The following is a 10,297-nucleotide window of genomic DNA, read 5'->3' on the forward strand; positions in this document are numbered from 1 at the left end:
AAAATCAACCCCAATGCCTAAGTTTTCATCACATTCCGTATCCACCGAGGAGAACCTACCCAATGGTACTCCCACACCACAACATCTAACCGGAAATTTTATTGCCAAATCCGCATTTATCCAATTAGTCGAAATAAGCCAATTTGGGGGGATGCCTAGTGAAGACCCTGATTCTCATATGGAGGCTTTTTTGCGATTATTGTGATGCGATTTCTCAAACCGGTGTAACTCAAGACCAAATTCGATGGGTCTTATTTCCTTTTTCTCTAATTGGCACCGTAAAACAATGGTTGAAAAGCCTTGATAAGGCTACTCTCGGAATTGATTCTTGGAAGAAGTTGGCTCTAGCTTTCTACAAAAAGTTCTATCCACCGGAAAAGACTAACATGCTAAGAGCTCAAATTACGGGCTTTAAGCAAAGGGATGAAGAATCTTTGTATGAAGCTTTGGAGCGATTCAAAGGAATTTGCCGCTCATGTCCTCACCACGGACTTAGCGAGTGGTTCTTGGTACAACAATTTTGGAACGGTCTATATGAAGATTCAAGGAACATTCTCAACATGGGATCAAATGGAATGTTCACCGAAGTTGATGACAATCAAACTTGGAACAAAATTGAGGAAATGGCGGTCCATAACTCACAATATAGTAGACCTCGCAAGGCTACTAGAGGAGGAAAGCATGAAGTGGACTCCGTTACTCAATTGGGTGCTCAACTTAGTGCTCACATTGATACCACCGATTTGAAGTTTGAAAAAGCTATGGCTAGACTTGAAGAAACCTCAAAATCACCAAAGCATCATGTTAATGCCATGACGGCATCTTCATCAATCCTAAGTGGGATATGTAAGAATTGTGGAACTTTGGGACATGACCAAAGTGAATGTGGGGGAACAAATGAACAAGTGAATGCTTTCCAAGCATAAAAGAGTGGTACCCCTTATTCCAACTATTACAATGAAAACACCAAATTCCATCCAAATATCTCATACAAAAGCCAAAATGTTCAAAACCCTCAAACAACATACACCCCACCTCCCATGAGAAACAAAAATCAAAGACCCTTTTACAACCAAAACCAAGGTTACCAAAATCAATCTCCATACAATCAACAAAATGACCAAGGTTTTGATGTTCAAAATGCGGTCCTTCAAATGCAAAAGAATCAACAAGAGTTTTTCACTCAAATGCAAAAAGATAGTCAAGCAAAGGAAACCACCATCAACAACATCCTAGCTCACACCAAAATGTTGGAAACCCAATTGACTCAACTAGCATCTTCAAGCTCACAAAGACAAAAGGGGCAATTACCACCTCAAAGTAATCCCCCAAGACATGAAACGGTTAGTGCCATTCACTTGAGAAGTGGTACAAGGTATGAAGCACCGAAGAAGCAACTTGAGGATGAAGTTGTGGAAGCTAGTGACAAAGAAGAAATTGTGCAAAACTCCAAGGATGGGGAACCATCAAAAGAAGAAATTTCAAAGAAAAATAAAGACAAGGTCAAGGAGAAGGAGCCCATTGTGATTAGATTTACTTTCCCAAGTCGTCAAGCCAAGCCCAAATTTGATGACCAACTTGGAAAATTTATGGAAATTGTGAAGAATTTGGAAGTCTCGATTCCTTTCACGGAATTAATCAATCACGTGCCGGCCTATGCGAAATACATGAAAGACATCCTCACAAAGAAGAAGTCGATCCGGAAGCTTGAGACTATCGCCTTCACTAAGGTGAGTAGTGCAATACTTCAAGGGAGTTCACCTCCAAAACTCAAAGATCCGGGAAGCTTCTCAATACCGTGTACCATTGGCGACACCACGATCAAAAAAGCCTTATGTGATCCAGGGGCTAGTGTGAGTGTTATGCCATACTCGGTGAGTAAAAGGTTGGGGATGGGAGAGCTTAAATGCACCAATATTACACTCCAAATGGCCGATAGATCGACGAAGATACCATTAGGGATATGGGAAGATGTGCCCGTACGAATTGGGAAATTTTTCATCCCGGTGGACTTTGTCATTGTTGACATGGAAGAAGATTCCAACATTCCAATCATTCTAGGAAGACCTTTCTTACACACCGCGGGTGCGGTGATTGATGTGAAACATGGAGAGCTCACTCTAGAAGTGGGAGATGAGAGAATAACTTTCAATCTTGACAAGACTATGAGAGCTCCCCGTTTACATGAACCATGTTTTATGATTGATCATTATAGCCGGAAGGATGATAGGAAGAAGTCAGAATTCCAATGGAAGAAGAAAATTGAAGATGCTCCATTCAAAGAGCAAGTGAATCATAACAAAGAGAGCTTGCAAAGCTCACCAAAGTCAAGCAATGAAGAGGATGGCCTCATTGGCCAAGACAAGAAAATGGGAGAGTTGTCTCTATCAACTCAAGAGATATTTAGTGATCAAGTAGATGAAGTTTGTGGTCTTTGGGATGATGAGTTTGAAGGGATTTTCAATCCCTATATTGGTAATGCTATCGATCAAGACCGACAACAAGGGCAAAGATCTATTGAAGATCTTTATCATGATAATGAACAAGCTTTTGATTAATTCTTCAAGGTGTTGAGCAACATCAACAACACCTTGGACATGCCCCCATGACATCTCACTAAGGATGAGAGTTTGGTGGAGTCCTCCCTAATCCACCATTTGTAAATATTTCTAACTCCCTAACTCGCATTTTAATTCTTACATTGCATTTTTGTCATTCTTGTATTTTTATGCTTTGATCAAGATAATAATCATTTTTGAGAGAAGTGAGGGAGGGACTAATGATTTCAATTGATGTGTAGTGCTTTAGCTTAGTGTGGGGATAACAATTGCCTAGGCTATTCATGCCTTAGTAGTGCCCCCACAATGAAGAACACGGGGTTTTGAAGAATGATAAATGACAAGGGATATGCAAGTACACGGATGGAACTGAATCCGGGTAAAAGGGGCAGAATCCGAGCGTTTTCAAGAGAATCCGCCCGTCTTCAGGCAACCCGGGCGTATTTGTCACAAGACGCCCGTCCCTCTGAGCTGAATTTTTGAAATTTTGGGACTGTTGACAAATTCGGGCGTCCTGCAAAAGAATCCGCCCGTCCTAAAAAAGACACTTGTCCTGTAAGAGAAGACGCCCGTCTTTTTGGCTGAGAAAAACAAGAAAAATCACTGGAAAGGAATCCGCCCGACTTCAAGGAAAGACGGCCGTCCCGCAGCTGAACAATCCGAGCGTCTTTTCTCAAAGACGCCCGTCTTTAGGCGAGATTCCTGAAGCCCAGAACAGACAGAATCCGGGCGTCCCAAAGGAAAGCCGCCCGTCTTCCTCCTGCAATTCAAATTTTTTGGGTCTTTTAAAAACCTCATCCCCCATTCATTTCTTCATTCCTTCATTCAAAACACTACCCATAAACCCCAAAACTCAAAACCCTCATCCTCTCCATCACCAAAACAAGATTTCCTCAACCATATTCATCAAAACCAAATCAAAACATCCTTTCAACAACATTTAATCACTCCTCTTTCAACAAAAATCAAACCAAGCACCAAAATCTTCAACCTTTGAGTCGATTTTTGAATTCATAAAGGCAAAGACTTTCATCTTAAAATCGATTTCGGTATACTTGGAAATTGAAGATTTTCACTCTTTTCTTGGTTCAAGCATCAATGGCAAGGACAAAAGGAGCAACAAAGGCACCAAAGGCAAAGGCACTCTCAACAAGACAAAAGAGTCTTCAAGCAAAGAAAGCCTCATTGGCTATGGTGGTAGCTAGTTCAAACTTGGAAGTGCAACAACAACAACCTCCCTTGGAAGCAACAACGTCAACTACTCCGGAAATTTCTCAACTTTCGAACTATCCGGAGGTAATTTTCATCTCTAACTCCCATAGGGAAACTTTTGCCAAGTATGCTAGAAAATCCTTTCTATCCACCAAGTTTATTTGTGAAGATGCCTTAGATAAGTTGGGTGTCCTTGAGCAAACTAGAGCCTTCTTTGAAGCCATGGGTTTGGGCAAATTGTTTGCAACAAAAGAATTGACATACCCCTCCCTTACCTTAGAATTCTTGAGTTCTTTGAAAGTTACAAAGGTTGAGACTATGGAAAACATCGAGTTCCGCCTTGCTAATGTTAGTAGGCGCATCACCTTTGAGGAAATGGGTAAAGCATTGGGTCTTAGTGATTCACCTCGTTATTTCAAGAATGTTGGAAAGTATGACCCCGCTCCTCTTTGGGAGGCGATTTCCGGAAGGAAATTTGAGAACTTTCATGCTAGTCGCACTCTTTTAGTCCACCATCCGGGCATTAGAGTGTGGCACAAGGTCATAGGGAATACCATCATTGCAAGAAAAGAAACCAACCACTTTACCAAGCTCGATTTTGTTCTTCTTGAGTCGGCCTTAAATATTGGGAGGGAATTCACCAAGCCTTTCAATTCTCTAAGGCTTTTGGTGGATAGATGGCTAAATGTTGATTGTGGGAAGCAAGGCACTACCGTTATTGTGAATGGAGGTCTAGTCACTCTAGAGGTGAGATTCCGGGTGACGATGAGGTTGTCGGTGATGCGGTTAATGATAGCATTGATGAAGAGGCTAGTGAAGAAGAAGAAGAAGAGGATGATGAACAAAGTGAACAAGAAAGTTAAGAAGGAAGTGGTGATGAGTCCACTTCTACTAAGGAAGATGATGATGATATGATGGAAGATTAGCAAGCTTTGGAGGCTCCTACCCTCTTGAGGTTTGTCTATTTCTCTCTTTATTTTATTTATTTATCTTGATCATGATTGGAGTAGTCCTAGCAACATAGAGGACTAACACCTCGGCCCCATTGAGGTGTTCTTATTTCATTGTTCCCACTTCTGAAAATCCAAAATGACAAATTTAGTTTCATGCATTGCATCGTGTGTGCATGAACTACACCCAACCTTAGGACATTAGAAATAATGTTTAACTTGGTTTGGGGAAGTACATACATACACAACGGGAGGTAATCTAAATTACGCTCTCCGTCATAAACAAAAACCATGCATCATGTAGTGTAGATTAGTGTAGCTTGCTTTTAGTATAGAATTCATGCATCATCATTGCATGATTTCCTATCATTTCGGCCATTGAAGACAATGCCCATATTAGTGTGGGGATGGGGAATTCTAACTTAACTTTTAATCCAAAAAAAAAAAAAAAAAATTGAAAAATTTCGAAAAAACCATAAAAATTTGAAAATTTGAAAAACCAAAAACAAGTTCATTTCCTTTGTAGTGTAGTCTTGTATATATTGTTTTATATATTGTGTTTGTTTTATCCTTGTTCACATTGATCGACTACGCCACATCCGAGACATGAGGATATTGAAGACCGCATGGTATGATCTTTCCAATCTCCTTTTTCCTCTTTATGTGGCTTTATTTTGATTGATGCGGTATAACCGTCTACTTGGGAAGCTTGACAAGTGTATATAGGCCCTAGTAGATGCTTTTTCTTCTTAAGACTTTGCTTGTTAGAATACTTGTAAAAAACCCTAGGACGTGTTATGCTAGTATACTTTGACCCATGGATTAAGGCCTAGTCAAGAGTACCTTGTAGTGTGATAACTCCTTGGCTACCGTTTATTCCAAGGTGACCCTTGAAACCATGCATCCATGCATCCATCATTCATGTTCTACCACATTTTTGTCATCAAAGGGAATGGGCACAAAAAGAAATCAATTTGAGTTCAATGAAAAGTGAAAGAAAGTTTGCAAAAATGCATCAAATGAAAAGAGGAGCAAAAATAGAACTCCTAAACCTTCAAATATAAGCTACTCTCACTACATATGGGGTGACTTTGAAAATGTTCAAAAGAAATGCAAAGAAAAGTTGAAAGTTGTCAAGTGTTGAAATGCCAAAAATCAAAAAGAAATGGCAAGGAAGTGTTCTCAAATGTTATATGCCACAAGAAATTGGGGGGAAAAACAAAAACAAAAGTAAACTCCCAAAGTGAAACTCAAATATCTATTGATCCCTTTATCCATCGTATCCATTTTTGTGCATGGTAGAGAGGGGACGACCCTTCTTGTCTAGGCAAGAGGGGGAATTCCGCGATCCTCCAGTGTTTCTAACACCATAGGGAGTCTATTCTTGACAAAAGCATTTAACGATTGAGGACAAAGGTACCCTAGCTTGACACAACATGGAGGTGATTTATTGGTATCCTTCTAGGCTTAGTAGTTTGAAGAAATTGCATCTATGAAGGAGTGTGTACCCTTGAATTGCTTCCCTTGTAGATAATTTCCGCCACTTAGATGAGGAAAGTGGCTATTCTTTTGTAGATGCATCCATTATTTGATTTTGTGTGCTTAATGTTTGGATGTGTCGCCATTTTGGCAAGACCCACCTTGCCTTGCAAGAAGGCATCCTACCTCATTGTTGTCTTGTTGTGAGTTGAAGGGGCGGAGTGAGACACGCTAATTATCTCATATCGGCTATATTATTAGGTTAGATAATGGTCATAGTCTTTGTCACCTCTTTACTCGGGATGATCAAAGGTTCGGTTTGGGGATATTTGATGTGACCATAATTAGAGCATATTTAGTCCCCGAATTAGCCATGTTCCCATGCTTTTTAGTGCATATTTGGGTCATTTATTGTCTTTAGTTCTTTGTTTTGCATATTCTTTGAGGTTTTGTGTCCTTGGTAGGAAAGGAGTGCAAACCTTACATTTTCATGGCAAAACGAGACTAAATTGAGTGAATTCAATGACCAAGCATCAAGGAGAGACAAGATTAGAAGGCCTTTGTACATACTATAGTAAATGGGCAATGATGAGAAACGATCCTTGCATCCCCGAGGAAATCCCCAAGGATCTTATGAAGAAAAAAGAAGAAAAGGAGAAGAAATGAAACTGCACAGCAATCCGTGTGGATTGTCCTGAAGACGCCCGTCCTCCACCTTCACAATCCGTGCGTCTTCACTCCAAGATGCCCAGGCAGCAATCCCAGAAGACGCCCGTCTTCTCCCCAAGACGCCCGGGCAGAGACCCCAGAATCCGCCCGTTCCATGCTAAAGACGCACGGATTCCCAGTCAGACAATTTCGTTTCTTCAAGCTTCAAGAAAGATGCCCATCCTTCCAAAAATACCGGCGTTTCCTTAAGTAGGGACTTAATCGTCATTTAAGCCCTTAGTTAACCTTAATTCCTACACTTAATCCCCACTATAAATACCCCATTAGTCTAATTAGAAGAGCATGTTTTTCTTAGCAATCTTTAGTGTAGTTAATATCAATCAAATCTCTCTTTAATATTGTAATCAACAATTAATCAAGTTTTAATACAAGTTTTATTCCTTAATCTCTCTTTTGTTCATCCTTTACTTTGGGTAATTGAAGATTATTAGGGTTATTATTGGGAGATTGACAACCTCTCAATCAAGCATCAAGTACTTCTTTTATTCTTTGCTTTATTATTGGAATCATTAGTAGGTATAATTCTCTTAATCCCTTTTTAATTATTGTTAATTACTTTCATTTATTCATCATGTTTCACTTTGTTGGTATGATTGACAACCTTGCTAGCATGTTCAACATGATAATGAGTGAGTAGTAGTTCCTTAGCTAGGGTTAATGGGTAATTAGGGGAAACCAACATGGGGAATGATTCATGCTTAAATTAATATGCTTTCATGGTTTATTTGCTTGCTTGTTTTGATCTCAACTGATGCACATGTTATGTTTGATGAAATGCGAGCCTATTAATCCTTGCATTTTTTACCCATCACCTATCTTTTCAATGAGACTTGTAAGACATAAACCAACTCGAGTCTCATTAGACCATGCATGTTGTTGAGTGGGGAAGACTAAGTCGACTTGTAGGTGTTGTATAATCTAATCGATTCGGCTCCGTGACCCAAACTTTCCTAGGATTGTAAGATATAAACCAACTCAATCCATCACAACAATAATTGCTTGCTTATAATTTGAGAACATGTTTGTATGATCAATTCCCATGAATCCCCTATGACCCAATGACACCCTAGTGCTTTTTATCAATTCTTTACATCCCTTTTAATTCATCTTGCTTGTTTACTTTTATTGCTATTTAGTTTAGTGATCTTCTACATCAACCCCAATTGTGACACCCCTAAGACACCGCTAGTTGCAATAGAAATCTCATCTCAATTCCCGTCCCTTGGGATCCGACCTTTACTTGCCTCTTTACTAATTGTAGAGTTGTTGGTGAAGTTATAAATTGTGTTTTGGTCTAGGTTCTCCTAGCGACAAGTAACCGAAAAGATATAGTCCGACCGCAGAGCCGAGTCGATCAAAAATTTACAACACCTACAAGGCGACTTAGTCTCTTCCAATTCAACTCTATGCATGGTCTAATGAGGCTTGAGTTGGTTTATGTCTTACAAGCCTCATTGAAAAGAAAAGAGATGGGTAAAAATTGCAAGGTTTCATAGTCTAGCATTTCATCAAACATAACACGTGCATAGGTTGAAATCACAACAAGCAAGCAATTAATTATGAAAACATATTAGATTAAGCATAGATTAATTCCCATGATTATTTCCCCTAATTTCCCATTAACCCTATCTAAAGGACTATTCACTCATGATCAAGTTTAGCATGCTAATAAGGTTGTCAATCATACTAACAAAGCAAAATATAATGAATAAATGATGTGATTAACAATAATTAAGAAAGGTAAAAAGAGATTATACATATTGAGATGATCCAAATAATAAAGCAAAGAATAATAAAAGTAAACTTGATAATTGATGGAAGGTTGTCAATCCTCCAACAAACCCCAAATAATCTTCTAATTAACCAACTAAACTAAGAACAATTGAGAGAATAAGGAAAGATTAAGATGTGATTAATATTGAAATGTGTATTACAACCATGATTAAGACTAAATTAAGAGAATGATTATGCTAAGATGAGATTAGATGTTCTAAGATGATAATCTAGGTAGTACAATAGGGTATTTATAATAAAATTAAGTACAAGGATTAGGGTTACTAAGGTCTTAAATGAGGATTAGAACCCTAAGAGAAGCTTGACAATTTTGGTAATCTCGAGGGACATGCGCGGATCATGCTGCAACTCCCAAGGGAATCTGCGCGTCCTTGCCTAAAGCACGGTTGGTCCTGTAAGGAGATCCGCTCGGGCTGGCCTGGAGACGCTCGTATCCTGGCTCTAGGATGCTCGTCCCAAGCTCAGAACGCTTAGATTCTGGCACAGGGTTCTTCTCTTGTTTTGGCCTCCTAACAATCCGTGGGTATTGTCTTGGGGATGTACGGATCTTTCATAATTGCCCATTTCTCTTCATTTATTTACTTACGCTTCTAGTTTTGATCTCCTCTTCGATGCTTGGTCATTAGATACGATCCAATTAGCTCTATTTTGGTCCATAAATGCAAGGCTAGCAGTCTTCTCCTACCAAGGACACAAAACCTCAAAGAATATGCAAAATGGGAAACTAAAGATAATTAATGACCCTAATAGATGCTAGAAAGCATGGGAAAGAGGTTAATTCGAGGACTAAATGTGCTCAAATTTGAGTCACATTAGTTTAATGGCATAATCAAACCGATGATTCCAACTCCTTGACGCTTACTTAAGACCATAAATGGATCTCTTAAGTTTTCATACTTTGTTAGGATTTTTAGGATCCACAAAACCTTCAGGTTGTGTCATATACACTTCCTCTTCAAAAAACCCGTTCAGGAAGGTGGACTTGACATCCATTTGCCATATCTGATAATCATGAAATGTAGAAATCGCTAACATTATCCGAACAGATCTAAGCATAGCTACTGGTGCAAAAGTTTCGTCATAGGGTAAACCATGAACCTGGGTGAAACCTTTTGCCACCAATCTAGCTTTGTAGACATCTTTATGTCCATCCATGCTGATTTTAATCTTAAAGATCCACTTACACTGAAGAGGTCGAACATCTTTAGGTAAGTCAACCAGGTCCCATACCTGATTATCATACATGAAATCCATTTCGGATTGCATGGCCTCGAGCCATAACTTAGAGTCAGAACTAGTAATAGCCGCTTTGTAGGTTTTAGGTTCGTCACTTTCTAAAAGTAATACCGCATAGTCACCATCTTCCTCGATAACAGCAAGGTATCTATCAGGCTGGTGACTCACCCTTCCTGACGTCCTAGGTTCAGAAGGAACAATAACCAAGTCAGATGTAGAAGGAACATCTTCATGTATCGTCACATTAGTTTGTGGCTCTTGAACTTCATCGAGTTCAAATTTTCGCCCACTCTGTCTTCTAGAAATAAACTCTTTTTCTAGAAAGTTAGCCTCACGAGC

General features: G+C 39.4%; 1 non-coding gene across 1 annotated transcript; it reads right to left on the reverse strand.

Annotated features, from left to right (window-relative positions):
• Positions 1–386: 386 nt before the first annotated feature.
• LOC141603314 (small nucleolar RNA R71) lies at positions 387–493 on the reverse strand. The gene has a single exon (XR_012525199.1). It is a non-coding gene; the product is annotated as a small nucleolar RNA R71 (small nucleolar RNA).
• Positions 494–10,297: the final 9,804 nt, after the last annotated feature.

Source organism: Silene latifolia, chromosome 9 (genome assembly GCF_048544455.1).
Source record: "Silene latifolia isolate original U9 population chromosome 9, ASM4854445v1, whole genome shotgun sequence".
NCBI classification, from domain to species: domain Eukaryota; kingdom Viridiplantae; phylum Streptophyta; class Magnoliopsida; order Caryophyllales; family Caryophyllaceae; genus Silene; species Silene latifolia.